Consider the following 17,955-nt stretch of genomic DNA (forward strand, 5'->3'; position numbering starts at 1 on the left):
GAAAGGACGTGCCTCTCCAATGGGAACCGAAAACATTTGCTCGCAAAGTCATAGGTCAACCGATTCCTCCACAGGACAACACGTCTGATATATTCTATACGACACTGGTGACGGCATGTGCGTCACCTGACAGGAATATGTTGTCGACCCATCTAACTTGTACACTTGGCGAATGGGTAAAAAGATTCTTCTACCTTGCCGATTTAGGTTTTCTTGTGGATGTGATAATCACTCCCAAAAAAGTGATGAAAACATGTTTGTCACATGAACTGCAACAAATGGCTGCAACAGTTTCACAGTCGCACAGTTTTCCCTGTGCTCTGTCAAAACATATGTTTTTAACGCTTTCAAATTTTTCCGTGTGTGACCGTCAAATTCTGCATCTGTCCAAGCAAATCTGAACATGTCCTGGAATTTTGGAGAGCGAATTTGATTATGTTTGAGTGCCTTAACTTTGATAATAGTCTGAAAATAAAAAATTTTTTATTCGAGGCAGCTTTGAACCAAAGACCTTCCATTTCGCAGCTACTCACGCTAACCAAGGTACCACGGCGCTTCAGAGTTCACTGGGCCCTAGATGCTGCCTATCTTGCCCATGGACTACTCAGTTTGTATATTTTGCTTATTTTTTTCATAGTTCCACACAACTTCTTCCTGTTTTCTCGATTGATCTGTGTTCAGTTTTTCAAGGCCTATCCACTGTGCCAACTAGTAATTAAACCTGAGGGGGGTGCGATGGCGAGGTTCCCTTGTTAGGTGTCTTGGTAGTTTCGTATTTCATGCAGCAAATGCGCTGCTTTCATGTCGTGTGATTTTCATACTTTTCAATTGGCTGAGAACAGAGTTGGTATGTTTGACATAATCGATTTTGCCAGAGTCGTTTCCCTGTATTCTAGCTCCTAATTTTGATAGGTTTTATGAGTGAAAGTCTGTATGCGCTTTTGAAAGGGCATATCATGAGATATATTTAATGTGTGAAATCTGCTGCTGGTTACTGACTTGTGGAGCTGTAACAGCAACAAAGATTTGTCAGATACTCTTTCCCAGCATACTCTTAATCACTGTATCTGTATGGATATTTTAAATGAAGAGTTAAATTTGATAAACGTGTATCAAAACCACTACTGTCTTAATCTTCAAGCTTCCCATATTGTAACTGTGTGACATCTGTTGCTGGTTAGAGTTTTCTGGAGCTATACCGGGAACAAAGTGCTCTGAGCTACTGACTGACAATATACGTTACACACTGCACATGTACCAGTATTTTAAGATTAAGTTAAAGTCCCTCACATATATCCAAACCACTAGTACCTTATTGTTTAAGTTTCGCATTGCAGTTTACTGCAGCTATACCTGCAATAAAGTGCTGTGACTTACTGACTGCCAATATACATTACACAATGCACATGTACCAGCATTTCAAGATTAAGTTCAATTTCCCACATATGTATCCAAAACACTACTACCTTATTCTTCAAGTTTCCCATTTTATAACTGTGTGACATCTACTGCTATCGACTGACTTGTGGAACTGTAACAGGATCAAAGATTTGTGAGTTTACATTTGCCAGCATACTCTTAAGGACTGTATCTGTACTGATATTTTAAATGAAGAGTGAAATTTGCTAAACGTGTATCAAAATCATTAATACCTTATTCTTCAAGGTTCTCATATTGTAACTGTGCTACATCTGTTGCTGGTGGCAGTTTTCTGCTGCTATACCCGGAACAAAGTTCTGTGACGTACTGACTGCCAATATACATTAACACACTGCATATGTACAGCATTTTAAAAGGAAGTTCAATTTCCCACACATGTATCCAAAACACTACTACCTTATTCTTCAAGTTTCCCATTTTATAACTGTGTGACATCTGCTGCTGGAGACTGACTTGAGGAGCTGTAACAAGACTAAAGATTTTTGAGTTACCATTTGCCAGCATACTCTTATGAAACTATGTAGGTACTGAAATTTTTAGTGAACATTGAAATTTGATAAATGTGTACCAAAACCACCACTGCCATATTCTTCAAGTTTCCCGTATTGTAACTGTGAGACATCTCTTGCTGGTGGCAGTTTTCTGGAGCTACACCTTGAACAAAATGCTGTGAGTTACTGATTTCAAATATGCTTTACACACTGCACATGTACCTGCATTTTAAGAGTAAGTTCAATTTCCCACACATGTATCGAAAACACTAGTACCTTATTATTCAGGTTCCCCATTTGAGAACTATGTGACATCTGCTGCTGGTGACTGACTTGTGGAGCTGCGACAGCAACAAAGATTAGGGAGTTACAATTTGCCAGGATACTCCTAAGAACTATATGTTTACTGATATTTTAAGTGAAGAGTGAAATTTGATAAATGTGTATCAAAACCACTATTACCTTATTCTTCAAGTTTCCCATATTGTAATTGTGAGACATCTGTGGCTGGTGGCAGTATTCTGGAGCTATACCTGGAACAAAGTGCTGTGAGATACTGACTAGCAATATACATTACACACTGCACATGTACCAGCATTTTAAGAGGAAGTTCCATTTCCCACACATGTATGGAAACCACTAGTATCTTATTCTCCAAGTTTCCCATTTTATACTTGTCTGACATCTGTTGCTGGTGACTGACATGTGGAGCTATAACAGGAACAAAGATTTGTGATGTATCATTTGCCAGCATACTCTTAAGAAGTATATCCGTACTGATATTTTAAGTTAAGATTGAAATTTGATAGATGTGTCTGCTTATGTCTGTGTATGTGCGGATGGATATGTGTGTGCGTGCGAGTGTATACCTGTCCTTTTTTCCCCCTAAAGTGAGTCTTTCCACTCCTGGGATTGGGATGACTCCTTACCCTCTCCCTTAAAACCCACATCCTTTCGTCTTTCCCCCTCCTTCCCTCTTTCCTGATGAAGCAACCGTTGGTTGCGAAAGCTTGAATTTTGTGTGTATGTTTGTGTTTGTTTGTGTGTCTATCAATCTACCAGTGCTATCGTTTGGTAAGTCACATAATCTTTGTTTTTAGATATATTATTCACATGTGGAATGTTTCCCTCTATTATATTCAAACCACTAGTACCTTATACTTCAAGTTTCCCATTTTATAATTATGTGACATCTGCTGCTGGTAACTGACTTGTGGAGCTGTAACAGGAACAAAGATTTCTGAGTTACCATTTGCCACCATACTCTAAAGAACTTAATGTGTACTGATATTTTGTGAAGAGGGAAATTTGATAAATGTGTATCAAAGCCACTACAGCGTTATCCTTAAAGTTTCCCATATTGTAACTGTGTGACATCTGTTGCTGGTTAGTGTTTTCTGGAGCTATACCTGGAACAAAGTGCTCTGAGCTAGTGACTGACAATATACGTTACACACTGCACATGTACCAGCATTTTAAGATTAAGTTAAAATCCCACACATGTATCCAAACCACTAGTACCTTATTGTTCAAGTTTCCTTTTTCATCATTGTGTGACATCTGATGCTGGAGACTGAGTTGTGTAGCTGTAACAAGACTAGGGATTAGTGAGTTACCATTTGCCAGCATACTCTGAAGAACTATATCTATACTGGTCTTTTAAGTGAAGAGTGAAACTTGATAAATGTGTATTAAAACCACTACAACCTTATTCTTCACGTTTACCATATTGTAACTGTGCGACATGTGTTGCTGGTGGCACTTTTATGGAGCTATACCTGGAACAAAGTGCTGTGCATTACTGACTGCCAATATTCATTACACACTGCACAAGTTCCTGCATTTTAAGCTGGAGTTCAATTCTCCACACATGTATCCAAACTACTAGTAACTAATTCTTCAAGTTTCCCATTGCAGTTTACTGCAGCTATACCTGCAAGAAAGTGCTGTGACTTACTGGCTGCCAATATATATTACACAATGCACATGTACCAGCATTTTAAGATGAAGTTCAATTTCCCACATATGTATCCAAACCACTAGTACTTTATTCTTCAAGTTTCGCATTTGATAATTCTCTGACATTTGCTCCTTGTGAGTGACTTTCTGAGCTGTAACAAGACTAAAGATTTGTGAGTCACCAATTGCGTGCATACTCTTAAGAACTATCTCTGTTCTGATGTTTTAAGTGAAGAGTGAAATTTGATAAATGTGTATCAAAACCACACATGTATCCAAACTACTAGTAACTAATTCTTCAAGTTTCCCATTTTAAACTTGTGTGACATCTGTTGCTGTCGACTGACTTGCGGAACTGAAACAGGATCAAAGATTTGTGAGTTTCCATTTGCCAGCATACTCTTAAGAACTGTATCTGTACTGATATTTTAAATCAAGAGTGAAATTTGGTAAAGGTGTATCATAACCATTACTACCTTATTCTTCAAGTTTCTCATATTGTAACTGTGCTACATCTGTTGCTGGTGGCAGTTTTCTGCAGCTATACCTGGAACAAAGTTCTGTGACGTACTGACTGCCAATTACATTACACACTGTACATGGTCCTCTATTTTAAGAGGTACTTCAATTTCCCACACATGTGCCCAAAACACTAGTACCTTATTCTTCAAGGTTCCCAGTTCATAATTGTGTGACATCTGCTGCTGGTGACTGACTTGTGGAGCAGTAACAGGAACAAAGATTAGTGAGTTACGATCTGCCAGCATACTCTTAAGAGCTATATCTGTACTGATATTTTAAGTGAAGTGTGAAATTTGATAAATGTGTATCAAAACCACTACTACCTTATTCTTCAAGTTTCCCATATTGTCACTGTGTGACATGTGTTGCTGGTGGCATTTTTCTGGAGCTATACCTGGAACATAGTGCTGTGAGTTACTGACTGCCAATATGCACTACATGTTGAATATGTACCGCCATTTTAAGAGGAAGTACACTTTCCCACACATGTATCCAAACCACTAGTACCTTACTTTTCAAGTTTGCCATTTTATACTTGTGTCACATCCGCTGCTGGTGACTGACTTGTGGAGCTGTAATGAGAACAAAGGTTTGTGATATATCATTTGCCAGCATACTGTTAAGAACTATATCTATCCTGATATTTTAAGTGAAGTGTGAAAATTGATGAATGTGTATCAAAACCACTACTAGCTTATTCTTCAAGTTTCCCATATTGTAACTATGCTACATTTGTTGATAGTGGCAGTTTTCTCCAACTGTACCTGGAACAAAGTGCTATGAGTTACTAACTGCCAATATGCATTACACACTTCTCATGTACCAGCATTTTAAGAGGAACTCCAACTTCCCACTCATGTATCCAAACCACTAGTATCCTATTCTTCAAGTTTCCCATTTTATAATTGTTTGACAACTGCTGCTAGTGACTGACTTGTGGAGCTGTAACAAGACTAGAGATTAGTGAGGTACCACTTGCCAGCATACTCTTAAGAACTATTTGTGTACAAATATTTTAAATGAAGAGTGAAATGTGATAAATGTTATCAAAACCACTAATACCTTATTCTTCAAGTTTCCCATAAGTAACTGTGTGACATCTGTTGCTTGTGGTAGTTTACTCCAGCTACAGCTAGAACAAAGTGCTGTGAGTGACTGACCATCAATATACATTATGCACTGCACATGTACCATCATTTTAAGAGGAAGTTCAATTTCCCACACATGTATCGAAACCACTAGTACCTTATTCTTCCTTTCCCATTTTATAATTGTGTGACACCTGCTGCTGGTGACTGACTTGTAGAGCTTTGACAAGGCTAATGATTTGTGAGTTACCATTTGCCAGCATTTTTTTAAAATTTATTTTTAGTTATTTATTTACGTCCTGAATCTTTGTGGTACATATACCATACCTTAGATGTTGGACAAAATGATATTACATTAATATACTGTTACATTGGTGTACACATTACATTTATAAATTGTTACATTTTTATATTGCTATATTGTTACATTACATTTGTATATTGTTACAACCAACTTATTTTTCAAGATACTGTGCTACTGAGTAAAAACAGTTTTCCAAGAGATATGATGTTACAGATTTTTTAAAGCTATGGATTTTGTTTATGGCCTTTAGGTTACTTGGCAGCTTATTAAACAAATGTGAACCTGAGTGATATACACCTTTCTTGCACAGTGTGGTATAACAATGATGTCTGTGTATGTCACTATTTGCCCTTGTATGGTGTTCATGTACAGATTTATTTTGAATAAATACATTTCCATTTTTTAACATGCTTTTTTTTAGGAACATTACAACTTCTAGCATATAGATACATGCTAGGGGTAGAATCCCCAGTTCTTTAAAGAATGGTTTGCATGATTTTCGGCTGTTGGCATTTTTCATTACCCTCACAATCTTTTTTTGTTTCCGGAATGTGGTTATGCAATGAGGAGAATTTCCCCAGAATATGATGCCATATCTTAATAGGGAGTGTATGCAAGCGTAATACACTGCTCTAACTGTTTCAGGACTTGTGTTGTTCCATATAATCCTCATCGCATAAGTCATTTTGGATAGTTTAGAATTTAATGAAGTGATGTGGGAATTCCATTTAAGATTGTCTTGTAAGTAGATGCCAAGGAATTTTGCTTCAGTGACACTGTTAATACTTTGGTTTCCCATTGACATGTTTGGTTTTAATGGGTTTTTATTTTGTTGTGTATGGAAGTGTAAGACGACTGTTTTTTAGGGTTTATCAGTAATTTATTCCTCATAAACCACTCTGAGACATTTTCGCTTGTGACTTTAGCATTTAAACTTAGAGCCATTTCATTTTCACCTTCAATTAATATGCTTGTGTCATCTGCAAATAGCACTGGTCCGGAGTGTTGAACGTGTAGGGGAAGTCGTTTATGAAAATTATGAAGAGAAAGGGACCTAAAATTGAGCCTTGTGGTACACCGTGGGTTAACGTGGAAGGTTTCGATTGATAAGCTTGGAGTTCGTTTTTTCCCCTGTGTTTTACCTGTTATCTGAGAGCGATTTTCTAGGTAGGATTTCAGCCACTCGTGTTGCAGGCCTCTTACACCATACCACTCTAACTTTCTTAGGAGAATTTCATGGTCTATTAGATCAAATGCTTACACTTCAGATTTATATCTGTACTGATATTTTAAGTGAAGAGAGAAATTTAATGAATGTGTATCAAAACCACTATTATTCTTCAAGTTTGCCATATTGTAACTGTGTGACATTTGTTGCTGGTGGCAGTTTTCACCAGTTATACTTGGACCAAAGTGCTGTGAGTTACTGACTGTGAATATGCATTACACACTACACATGTAGCAGCATTTTAAGAGGAGGTTCAATTTCCCACACATGTATCCAAACCACTAGTACCTTAGTACTCAAGTTTATCATTTTATACTTGTGTGACCTCTGCTGCTGGGGACTGACTTGTGGAGCTGTCACACGAACATAGATTTGTAAGTTACCAATCCACAGCAAACCCTTAAGAACTATATCTGTATTGATATTTCAAGTGAAGAGTGAAATTTAATAAACATGTATCAAAACTACTACTATCCTTGAAGGTTCCCATGTTGTTACTGTGCGACATCTATTGCTGGTGGCAGTTTCTGGAGCTATACCTGGAAAAAAGTGCTGTGAGTTACTGACTACCGATATACATCACACACTGCACATATACTAGCACTTTAAGATTAAGTTCAGTTTTCCACACATGTATCCAAATGACTAGTACCTTATTCTTCAACTTTTCCAATTTATAATTGAGTGACATCTGCTGCTGGTGACTGACTTGTGGTGCTGTAACAAAACTAATGATTTGTGAGTTACCATCTGCCAGCATACTCTTAAGAACTATATCTGTATTGTTATTTTATGTGAAGAGTTAAATTTGATGAATGTCTATCAAAACCATTACTACCTTATTCTTCAAGTTTTCCATATTGTAACTGTGCGACGTCTGTTGCTGGTGGCCATTTTCTTCATCTATACCTGGAGCAAAGTGCTGCAAGTTTCTGACTAGTTATTTATTTATTTATCTCTTGTTCCGGTGATCTATGTTGTGACACTATCACAGGTTATGGAAATTGTCAATTTTACAAGCTTTTGGCCAGAATTTATGGTAATACATAAAGCAAAACAAAAACAGCAAACACTAACTTAGGTCCCACTACAAAAAAATACAATTTAGAGATAGATATACATTACAAAAGAAAAAACAGTAAACAGTAATTTAGGTCCCATTACAAAAAAAAATTTACCAATGGATGAAGATTACAAAATAATAATATTGCAAAATATATGTTTACAATAAAAATTTTCAGTATTACAAATACAAATTTGTCATGCATTTCCAATTTACGAACAAGAAATGTTAAACACCGTAGTTCAGGAACTCTTCTAATGTATAAAATGATCCTTGCAATAGGAACTGTCTTAAGGATTTTTTAAACAGGAGATCATCATCTACCAAACACTTAATTCTTGAAGGGAGGACATTAAAAATCATACAGCCACTGCAATGGACTCCTTTCTGCACCATACTTAGATTTGGCTGTTCATAGTGGATATCATGTTTCCTTATAGTATTGTGACTGTGATATGCACTATTCAGCTTAAAGATGGATTTTTCTTTCCTTATGAAGCACATCAATGAGAATATATATTTCACAGTGGATGTAAGTATTTCAAGCTTCTTAAAAAGATTCCTGCATGTGGCTCTATGATGGACTCTACACATGATCCTTATGGCTCTTTTTTATACACACAGTACTTTTTTAGCCAGTGGCTGATTTCCCCAAAATATAATTCCAAATGCCATAATTGCATGAATGTAACCACAATTCACAAACTTCATGGTTTCCATATTTATATAAGAAGAAACAATGCACAATGCGTAAGTTGCTGAACTTAGTCTTTTGCACAGATCCGCGATGTGGTTTGACCAATTCAGTTTGCTATCAATATGCAAGCCTAGGTATTTTGAGGAATCTACACTGGTTATTGTCTGCTCACATATCTTTACAAATATTTCCTCATCTTTGGATTTTTGTGGAACTGAATGTAGTTTCCAGAATGAGATTTTCACTCTGCAGGAGAGCTTCTGTAAAGTTTGGAAGGTAGGAGACGAGGTACTGGCAGAAGTAAAGCTGTGAGTACCGGGCGTGAGTCGTGCTTCGGTAGCTCAGTTGGTAGAGCACTTGCCCACGAAAGGCAAAGGTCCCAAGTTCGAGTCTCGGTCGGGCACACAGTTCTAATCTGCCAGGAAGTTTGAATGTAGTTTGTTTTACAGTAATTTAAAATAGTACCATTAATGTTGAACCAGTTCACCGTTTCATTTAAAACCTTATTTGCCGTTACCTCAAGTTTATCTACTGAATTATTAATAAGTAGTGTAGTGTCATCCGTGAAAACGGTGAATCTACAATATTCCGTAGAGAGAGGAAGATCATTTATAAATATAATAAAAAGTAGAGGGCCCAGAACTGAGCCCTGCGGCACTCCACATGTGATGGTACCCCATTCTGAAGATACTGCGACACTATCTTGACTATCTGCTACAACTTTTTGTTTCCTGTTTGACAGATATGAGTTGAGCCATTTCCGTGCTGCACCACTTATACCGAGATGTGCATCTTTTTGTAAAAGAATTTGGTGATTTACACAGTCAAATGATTTTGTTAGGTCACAAAATATGCCAATCACTTCCAGTTTTTTGTTGATAGATTCCAAGTGTTTTCCAGTAAATGTAAATATTGCATCTTCCGTTGACATTCCTTTCTGAAATCCAAACTGACTTTTGCTGAAGCTATTATGTTCACTGAGATGCTGGCATGCATTAGTTTCTCTAAAACCATTGAAAAGTCAGTAGTGATATTGGCCTATAGTTATCAGTATCCATCTTATCCCCCTTCTTATACAGCAGTTTTACAACTGCATACTCAAGCCTCTCAGGAACTATTACTTACTTAAGTGATGCATCAAAAATGTGGCAAAGGACTTCACTTACATGGCTGCAGCAGTATTTTAATAATTTGTTAGAAATGTAGTCAATTCCAGCAGAGGTTTTACTTTTCAGGGGTTTAATAACTCTTTCAATTTCTTGAACAGTGACTGTTTTTACCTTCATGTGTTGTACTGAACCAGGTACTCTAGCTTTCAAAAGATTGATGGCTTGCTTCATGGACCCTTGTAAACCGACTTTTTCTGTTCCTGTTAATATACATATACATTACACAGTGCACATGTACCAGCAATTTAAGAGGAACTTCAATTTCCCTCACATGTATCCAAACCGCAAGTACCTTATTCTTCAAGTTTCCCATTTTATAATTGTGTGACATCTGCTGGTGGTGACAGACTTGTAGAGCTGTAACAGGAACAAAGACTTGTTAGTTACCATTAGCCAGCATACTGTTAAGGACTATATCTGTACTGATAGTTTATGTTAAGAGTGAACTTTGATAAATATCTATCAAAACCACTACTTCCTTGTTCTTCAAGTTTCTCATATTGTAACTGTGTGACATCAGTCGCCGGTTACAATTTTCTGGAGCTATACCTGGATCAAAGGTCTGTGAGTTACTGACTGCCAATATACATTACACACTGCATATGTACCTGCATTTTATGAGCAATTTCAATTTAACACTCATGTATCCGAACCGCTAGTACTTTATTCTTCAATTTTCCCTTTTTATAATTGTATGACATATGCTGTTGGTGACTGACTTGTGGAGCTGTGACAGGAACAAAGATTTGTGAGTTACCATTTGCCAGCATACCCTTAAGAACTATATCTGTACTTATATTTTAAGTGAAGAGTGAGATTTAACAAATGTGTATCAAAACCACTACTATTATTGAAGTTTCCCATATTGTAACTGTGCGACATTTGTTGCTGGTGGCTGTTTTCTCCAGCTATAATTGGAAGAAAGTGCTGTGAGTTACTGACTGCTAATATGCGTTACACACTTCACATGTACCAGCATTTGAAGAGGAAATTCAGTTTCCCACACACATATCAAATCACTACTACCATATTCTACAATTTTCCCATATTGCAACTGTGCAACATCTGCTGTCGGTGCAGTTTTCTCAAGCTATACCTGTAACAAAGTGTTGTGATTAACTGTCTGAAAATATACATTACACACTGCACATGTCCCAGCATTTTAAGATTAAGTTCAGTTTCCGACACATGTATCCAAACCACTAGTACCTTATTTTTCAAGTTTCCCGTTTTTCAATTGTGTGACATCTGCTGCTGCTGACTGATATGTGGAGCTGTAACAAGATTAAAGATAGGCGAGTTAGCATTTGCCAGCATACTGTTAAAAACTATATCTGTACTGTTATTTTAAGTGAAGAGTCAAATTTGATAAATGTCTATGAAAACCACTACTACCTTATTCTTCAAGGTTCCCATGTTGTAACTGTGCGACATCTGTTGTCGGTCGCAGTTATCTGGAGCTATACCTGGAACAAAGTGCTGTGAAGTACTGAATGCCAATGTACATTACACACTGCACATGTACCAGCAATTTATGAGTAAGTTCAAGTTAACACTCATGTATCCAAACCACTAGTAACTTATTGTTCAAGTTTACCACTTTATAATTGTTTGATATCTGCTACTGCTGACTGAGTTGTTGAGATGTATCAAGACTAAAGATTTGTGAGTTACCATTTGCCTGCAGATCCTTAAGAACTATATCTGTACCGATATTTTAAGTGAAGATTGAAATTTGATAAATGTCTATCAAAACCACTACTATCTTATTCTTCAAGTTTCCCATGTTGTAACTGTGTGACATCTTTTGCTGGTGGCAGTTTTCTGGAGCTATACTTGGAACAAAGTGCTGTGAGTTACTGACTGCCAGTATACATTACACACTGCACATGTACCTTCATTTCAAGAGGAAGTTCAATTTCCCACACATGTGTCCAAACCACTAGTACCTTATTCTTCAAGTTTCCCATTTTATAATTGTGTGACATCTGCTGCTGTTGACTGACTTGTGGATCTGTAACAAGACTAAAGATTTGTGATTTAACAATTGCCAGCATACTCTTAAGAACTATATCTGTAATGATATTTTAAGTGTGAAATTTGATAAATGTGTATCAATACCACTACTACCTTATTCGTCAAGTTTCCCATATTGTAACTGTGTGACATCTTTTGCTGGTGGCAGTTTTCTGGAGCTATACCTGGAACCAAAATTATGTGATTTACTGATTGCCAATATACGTTACACACTGCACATGTACCTGCATTTTAAGAGGAAGTTCAATTTCCCACAGATGTATCCAAATCACTAGTGCCTTATGCTTCAAATTTCCCATTTTATAATTGACCATGAGCCAGTACTCTTGCACCTCACCAATGCTGCCCTTTCATTTGATGCTCGTTCCACTGCGACCCTCACCAACTGGGACAAGTTTGCCAGGGTACTTAATAACACCACTCGACACAACCTCGATTTGACAACACCGGCCAATATAGTCCGTGCTGTGGATTACCTTACCGCCAAAATACAGAAAGCAGTGAAACTCTCCACCTCCACTGCACCTCGAAATTTAACACCCCTGGACGACTTGCCCCCTCTGTTACGAGAGCTGAAGGTGCAAAAGAACCGCTACCGCCGGAGGTGGAATTAGTTTCGTGACCCTCAGGACAAACGCCAAATGAGACGCCTCCAACGCGAATTCAGCCACCAGCTCACCGAATGGAGGTCTGAACAGTGGGAAGACAGGATGTCCACTTTCCTACTCCACCAAAAATCTGACTGGGCTGTCATTCGCACCCTGCGGCGTTCTAAGCCAGCGACTGCCCATCCTATTCGCACAGCATAGGGCTTGTCATATGATACCCTGCAAATTGTGGAAACGCTGGCAGATGCGTTCGAGGCCCAAAACCGCCCTCTGGTCCAGGACCTTTCTCCGGGCGAACTACAGGAAGAACATGAAGTCCTGACAGCTGTTGCTGCGCAACCGCTCACCCCAGTCTGCTCCCCTTCTTACGTCCATGGCAGAAATTCAGCGCATCCTTCGACGGAAACGTGGCCGGTCGGCCCCTGGATTGGACGGAATTTTAAATGAACATCTTTGCCACCTTCCCCGCACACCACTCATTTTGTTCACCAAGATTTTAAACTGTTGTCTCACATCTGGCCTTTCCCCCCCTCAGTGGAAAGAAGCCAAGCTGATTGCGATCCCCAAGAGGTTCAAAGACCCTACAGTCCCCACCAACAACAGGCCCATCAGCCTCCTAAACACTATGGCGAAGGTCCTTGAATCTGTGATCCTTCACCGACTTTCCCAACCTCTTGCAGCAGCTGGGACGATCCGTCCTGAACAGTTTGGATTCACTTCGCACCTCTCTGCTGAACTTCAGGTCCTACGGATCACTGAACACATCAGCAAAGGCTTCAACACTGCCAAGTCGACAGCTGCCGTTTTTCTGGACTCGCAAAACGCCTACGACAAGATCTGGTAAGACAACCTCGTACACAAGATGCTGACACAGACCCCTATACCGGATATTTATGTCAAGATCGTGGATGACTTCCTCTGTGGTAGGACTTTCCTAGTGGCTCAACGGGGAATGCGTTCTGGCATTCGCCAATTGTCGGCAGGCACTCCGCAAGGATCGGTGCTATCTCCCATGCTATTTAATATCTATGTCAATGATATGCCGGTCATCCCCGAGTGCCACCTTGCACAATACGCTGACGACACAGCGCTATACACCACTGGCCGCATTATTGACGCCGTCGTCGCCCGCCTCCAGCGACAGGTGGACGCCACTATCACCTGGTGCCGGATAAACAAAATAGCTCTCAATGCCGCTAAAACTACGGCGGTTTACTTCACGAAACGGCGCCCAGTCCTCCGCCGCAATATCTCGATTGCAGGTATGCAGGTGCCCTGGTCCCCGGCAACCACCTATCTCGGGGTCCAGATGGACCACAAGTTGCTCTTCCACTGTCATGCGGAGTGTGTCACCAACAAGGGGCAAAAGCTAACGAGGGCTTTGTACCCGCTCTTTCGCAGTAGGGAACTTAACCAAGCTCCACATTTACCGAACAGTTATCCTGCCTGCCCTCACGTATGGATCTGCTGCATGGGCCACGATTAGTGTCACCAGGATGCGGACATTGCAGCGCCTGCAGAACAAGGTGCTCAGGTGGAGCCTGCACGCCCCGCCACTCACGAGAATTGTCACTCTCCACGAGGAAGCGGATATCGTCCCCCTAAAGACGACCATACGCAACAACGCGCGGCGGCTCTATGAGAAAGTGGATGCCTTGCGGGACACTGTCCATGGGTCAGTGGTATGCACCTTGCAGGTCTCCGGGCGAGTAAACCGTGTCTGTTCAGTCGTCTGCAGACTGTATGTCTGGAGACAACTGTTCCAGTGGCTGCGGTAATGTCCCGAGCGAGGCTACCTGGAGTAATCCGTGGCCGTCTGCGGGCACTGACGGTGAGATATCGGTCTTGTTGTGGTGTTGTACACTGTGGACGTCCCGTACTGCAGCGCCTGGACACGTTTCCTGTCTGCTGGAATCTTTGCCACAATCTTGAGTTCACACTTTGTGGCACACGGAGGGCCCGTGCGTATGTGGACTGCTGCCAGCGTCACCGTGCGACGGCCACAGGTCACATGCACCGCATGGTCATACCCCGAGGTGATTTAAGCCCGCAAACCGCCCACCAGAGCGTTGTTTCACCATATTTCAGTATTATCCTTAATTTATGTGCATGGGTATAGTGTCTCTCTCTTGCCAAGGCAATGTTTCTTGATACATAACACATGAATCCACCATTAAAAATGTCTTTCGTGTGCCAAAACCAATTTGATGTGCTGACAGCAGAATAACGTGTCCACTTCCTCGAACTGTTCGCGATACATTGTGAGCATGGTGAACATGCACGGGCCACACTCAGGCAGTGTGCTGAAATGAAACACGTCTATGACTGTTCAAACGCCCCTGTGCGGACTGTAATTAGTCTAACCTTGTCCACACGTTCTAGAAGAGAGCGATTTGTAAGGGGCTGTTGCATATTCCAAGAGTCATCAGTCAAAATCGGTTTGTTGTAAGTAAGCTGTCTCAGGTTACTTTATGTCATTTCAGTTCTTTCACCATCTCAGTGACACTCTCCCCCAGGTCAAGCAAACCTGTGGTCATTCATCCTGCCCTTCTCTCTATACATTCAATATTCTCTGATAGTCTTATCTGGAATGGGTCGTACACACGCGGAGCAATATTCTAGGATGGGTCAAATGAGTGATTTTTAAGAAATCGCCTGTGTATACTGATTGCATTGCCTCAGCATTCTAACAATAAACTGAAGTCTTATATCTGCCCTGCCCTGGCTAACCATGACTGGGACTACGTGATCATTCCATTTCACATCCCTTCAAAGTATTATAAGCAGGTATTTGTACGAGTTGGTTCATTCAAACTATGACTCGATGATATTGCAGTCAAAAGATACTGTGTTCTTTCGTTTGCTGGAGTGCACAACTTTACATTTCTGAACATTTAAGCCGGCCGCTGTGGCCAAGCTGTTCTGTCCTCGATGGTGAGTGTTCATCGGAGATGAGGGTATCATCTGGAGTGCCCCAGGGAAGTGTGGTAGGTCCGCTGTTGTTTTCTATCTACATAAATGATCTTTTGGATAGGGTGGGTAGCAATGTGCGGCTGTTTGCTGATGATGCTGTGGTATACGGAAAGGTGACTGTAGGAGTATACAAGATGATTACGACAGGATTTGTGATTGGTGTAAAGAATGGCAGCTAACTCTAAATATAGATATACGTAAATTAATGCAGATAAATAGGAAAAAGAATCCTGTAGTGTTTGAATACTCCATTAGTAGTGTAGCGCTCGACACAGTCACGTCGATTAAATATTTGGACGTAACATTGCAGAGCGATATGAAGTGGGACAAGCATGTAATGGCAGTTGTGGGGAAGGCGGATAGTCGTCTTCGGTTCATTGGTAGAATTTCGGGAAGATGTGGTTCATCTGTAAAGGAGACCGCTTATAAAACACTAATACGACCTATTCTCGAGTACTGCTCGAGCGTTTGGGATCCCTATCTGGTCGGATTGAGGGAGGACATAGAAGCAATTCAGAGGCGGGCTGCTAGATTTGTTACTGGTAGGTTTGATCATCACGCGAGTGATACGGAAATGCTTCAGGAACTCGGGTGGGAGTCTCTAGAGGAAAGGAGGCGTTCTTTTCGTGAACCGCTACTGAGAAAATTTAAAGAACCAGCATTTGAGGCTGACTGCAGTACAATTTTACTGCCGCCAACTTACATTTCGCGAAATACCACAAAGATAAGATAAGAGAGATTAGGGCTCATACAGAGGCATATAGGCAGTCATTTTTCCCTCGTTCTGTTTGGGAGTGGAACAGGGAGAGAAGATGCTAGTTGTGGTACGAGGTACCCTCCGCCACGCACCGTATGGTGGATTGCGGAGTATGTATGTAGATGTAGATGTTGATGTAAGAGCTTCAGTCCGGAACTACGCGGCTGCTCTGGTCGCAGGTTCGAATCCTGCCTCGGCCATGGATGTGTGTGATGTCCTTAGGTTAATTAGGTTTAAGTAGTTATAAGTCTAGGGGACTGATGACCTCAGATGTTAAGTCCGATAGTGCTTAGAGCCGTTTTTTGAACATTTAAGGCAAGTTACCTCGCCACCCTCTTCTTGTTCGTCACGCAGCAGCTCGCAATGCAAAAAAATGGTTTATTCTTGCTTTCGACACGTGGCCACGTTATTGTGACTGGACAGTGTATAAAGCTTTATCGCCAGCAGCGGCGCAAAGAAGGAAAAATTTTAAATTGTCTTTTGAAGGAAATCCTAAGGAAAGAATGTGAAATACGCTGGTTGGTAACAGTGTTGCATGTGTTCTTTTGTAGTACCAATTACTTTAGCAACTTACACCAGAAGACGGTACATGTTAAATGGTTATTATGAATATTATTTCTCTTTTCCCACAGTACACAATGAGGTACCTTGAATAGAATGACCACCTCAAGCCAACCGGAATGGATTTTGAAGACATCGATCAAGTAAAACCGTACACTTACTCTTCTCACATGACACACCGAAAGCTTTGGATCAAGGCAACCACGAAGACGCAGCGTTCTTTCATTTCCGAAAAGCATTTGACTCAGTACCGCACCTACGAGGGGCAAAGTCCGAGAGATGGCACCACTGGCACGCATCGAGGTCACGTTTAGTTAGTAGCATCTTTGGAAAAAACGCACATCAAGTTTCAGCCATATTGGTCTATTTCCTTGTGTTTGGCATTCGTGTGAATCAAGGAAGTTGAGTGATGGTCAAAAAATGGACGAAAAAGAATTTCGTGTGGTGATTAAACACTACTTTATGAAAGGCAAGACACCTCACAAGACTAAAGAGAAGCTTGATAAACATTACGGTGACTCTGCACCTTCGATTAGATCAGTTTATAAATGGTTTGAAAATTTTCGGAGTGGCCATATGGGCACAAGTCATGCTGAACGTTCTGGACGCCCTGTGGAGGTTACGACTCCAGAAATCATTGATAAAATCCATGATATGGTGATGGACGACAGAAGAGTTATGGTGCGTGAGATTGCTAGTGCTCGGGGCATCTCGAATGAACGGGTACATAATATTTTGCATAAACATATCGACATGAGTAAGCTATCCGCAAGATGGGTTTCGCGGTTGCTCACGCTTGACCAACAATGGAATCATGTGAAGTGTTGCAAGGATGGTTTGCAGCTGCTCAGGAAGAATCCGCAGGACTTTAAGCGTCGTTTCGCCACTGTTGATGAAACATGGATACATTACTATACTCCTGAGACCAAACAACAATCTAAAGAATGGGTTACCAAAAAAGGTGACGACTATTCCTTCGGCCGGAAAGGTTATGACGACTGTCTTTTAGGATTTTCAATGGATAATCCTCATCGACTATCTGGAAGAGGGTAAAACTA

Source organism: Schistocerca americana, chromosome 11 (genome assembly GCF_021461395.2).
Source record: "Schistocerca americana isolate TAMUIC-IGC-003095 chromosome 11, iqSchAmer2.1, whole genome shotgun sequence".
NCBI classification, from domain to species: Eukaryota; Metazoa; Arthropoda; class Insecta; order Orthoptera; family Acrididae; genus Schistocerca; species Schistocerca americana.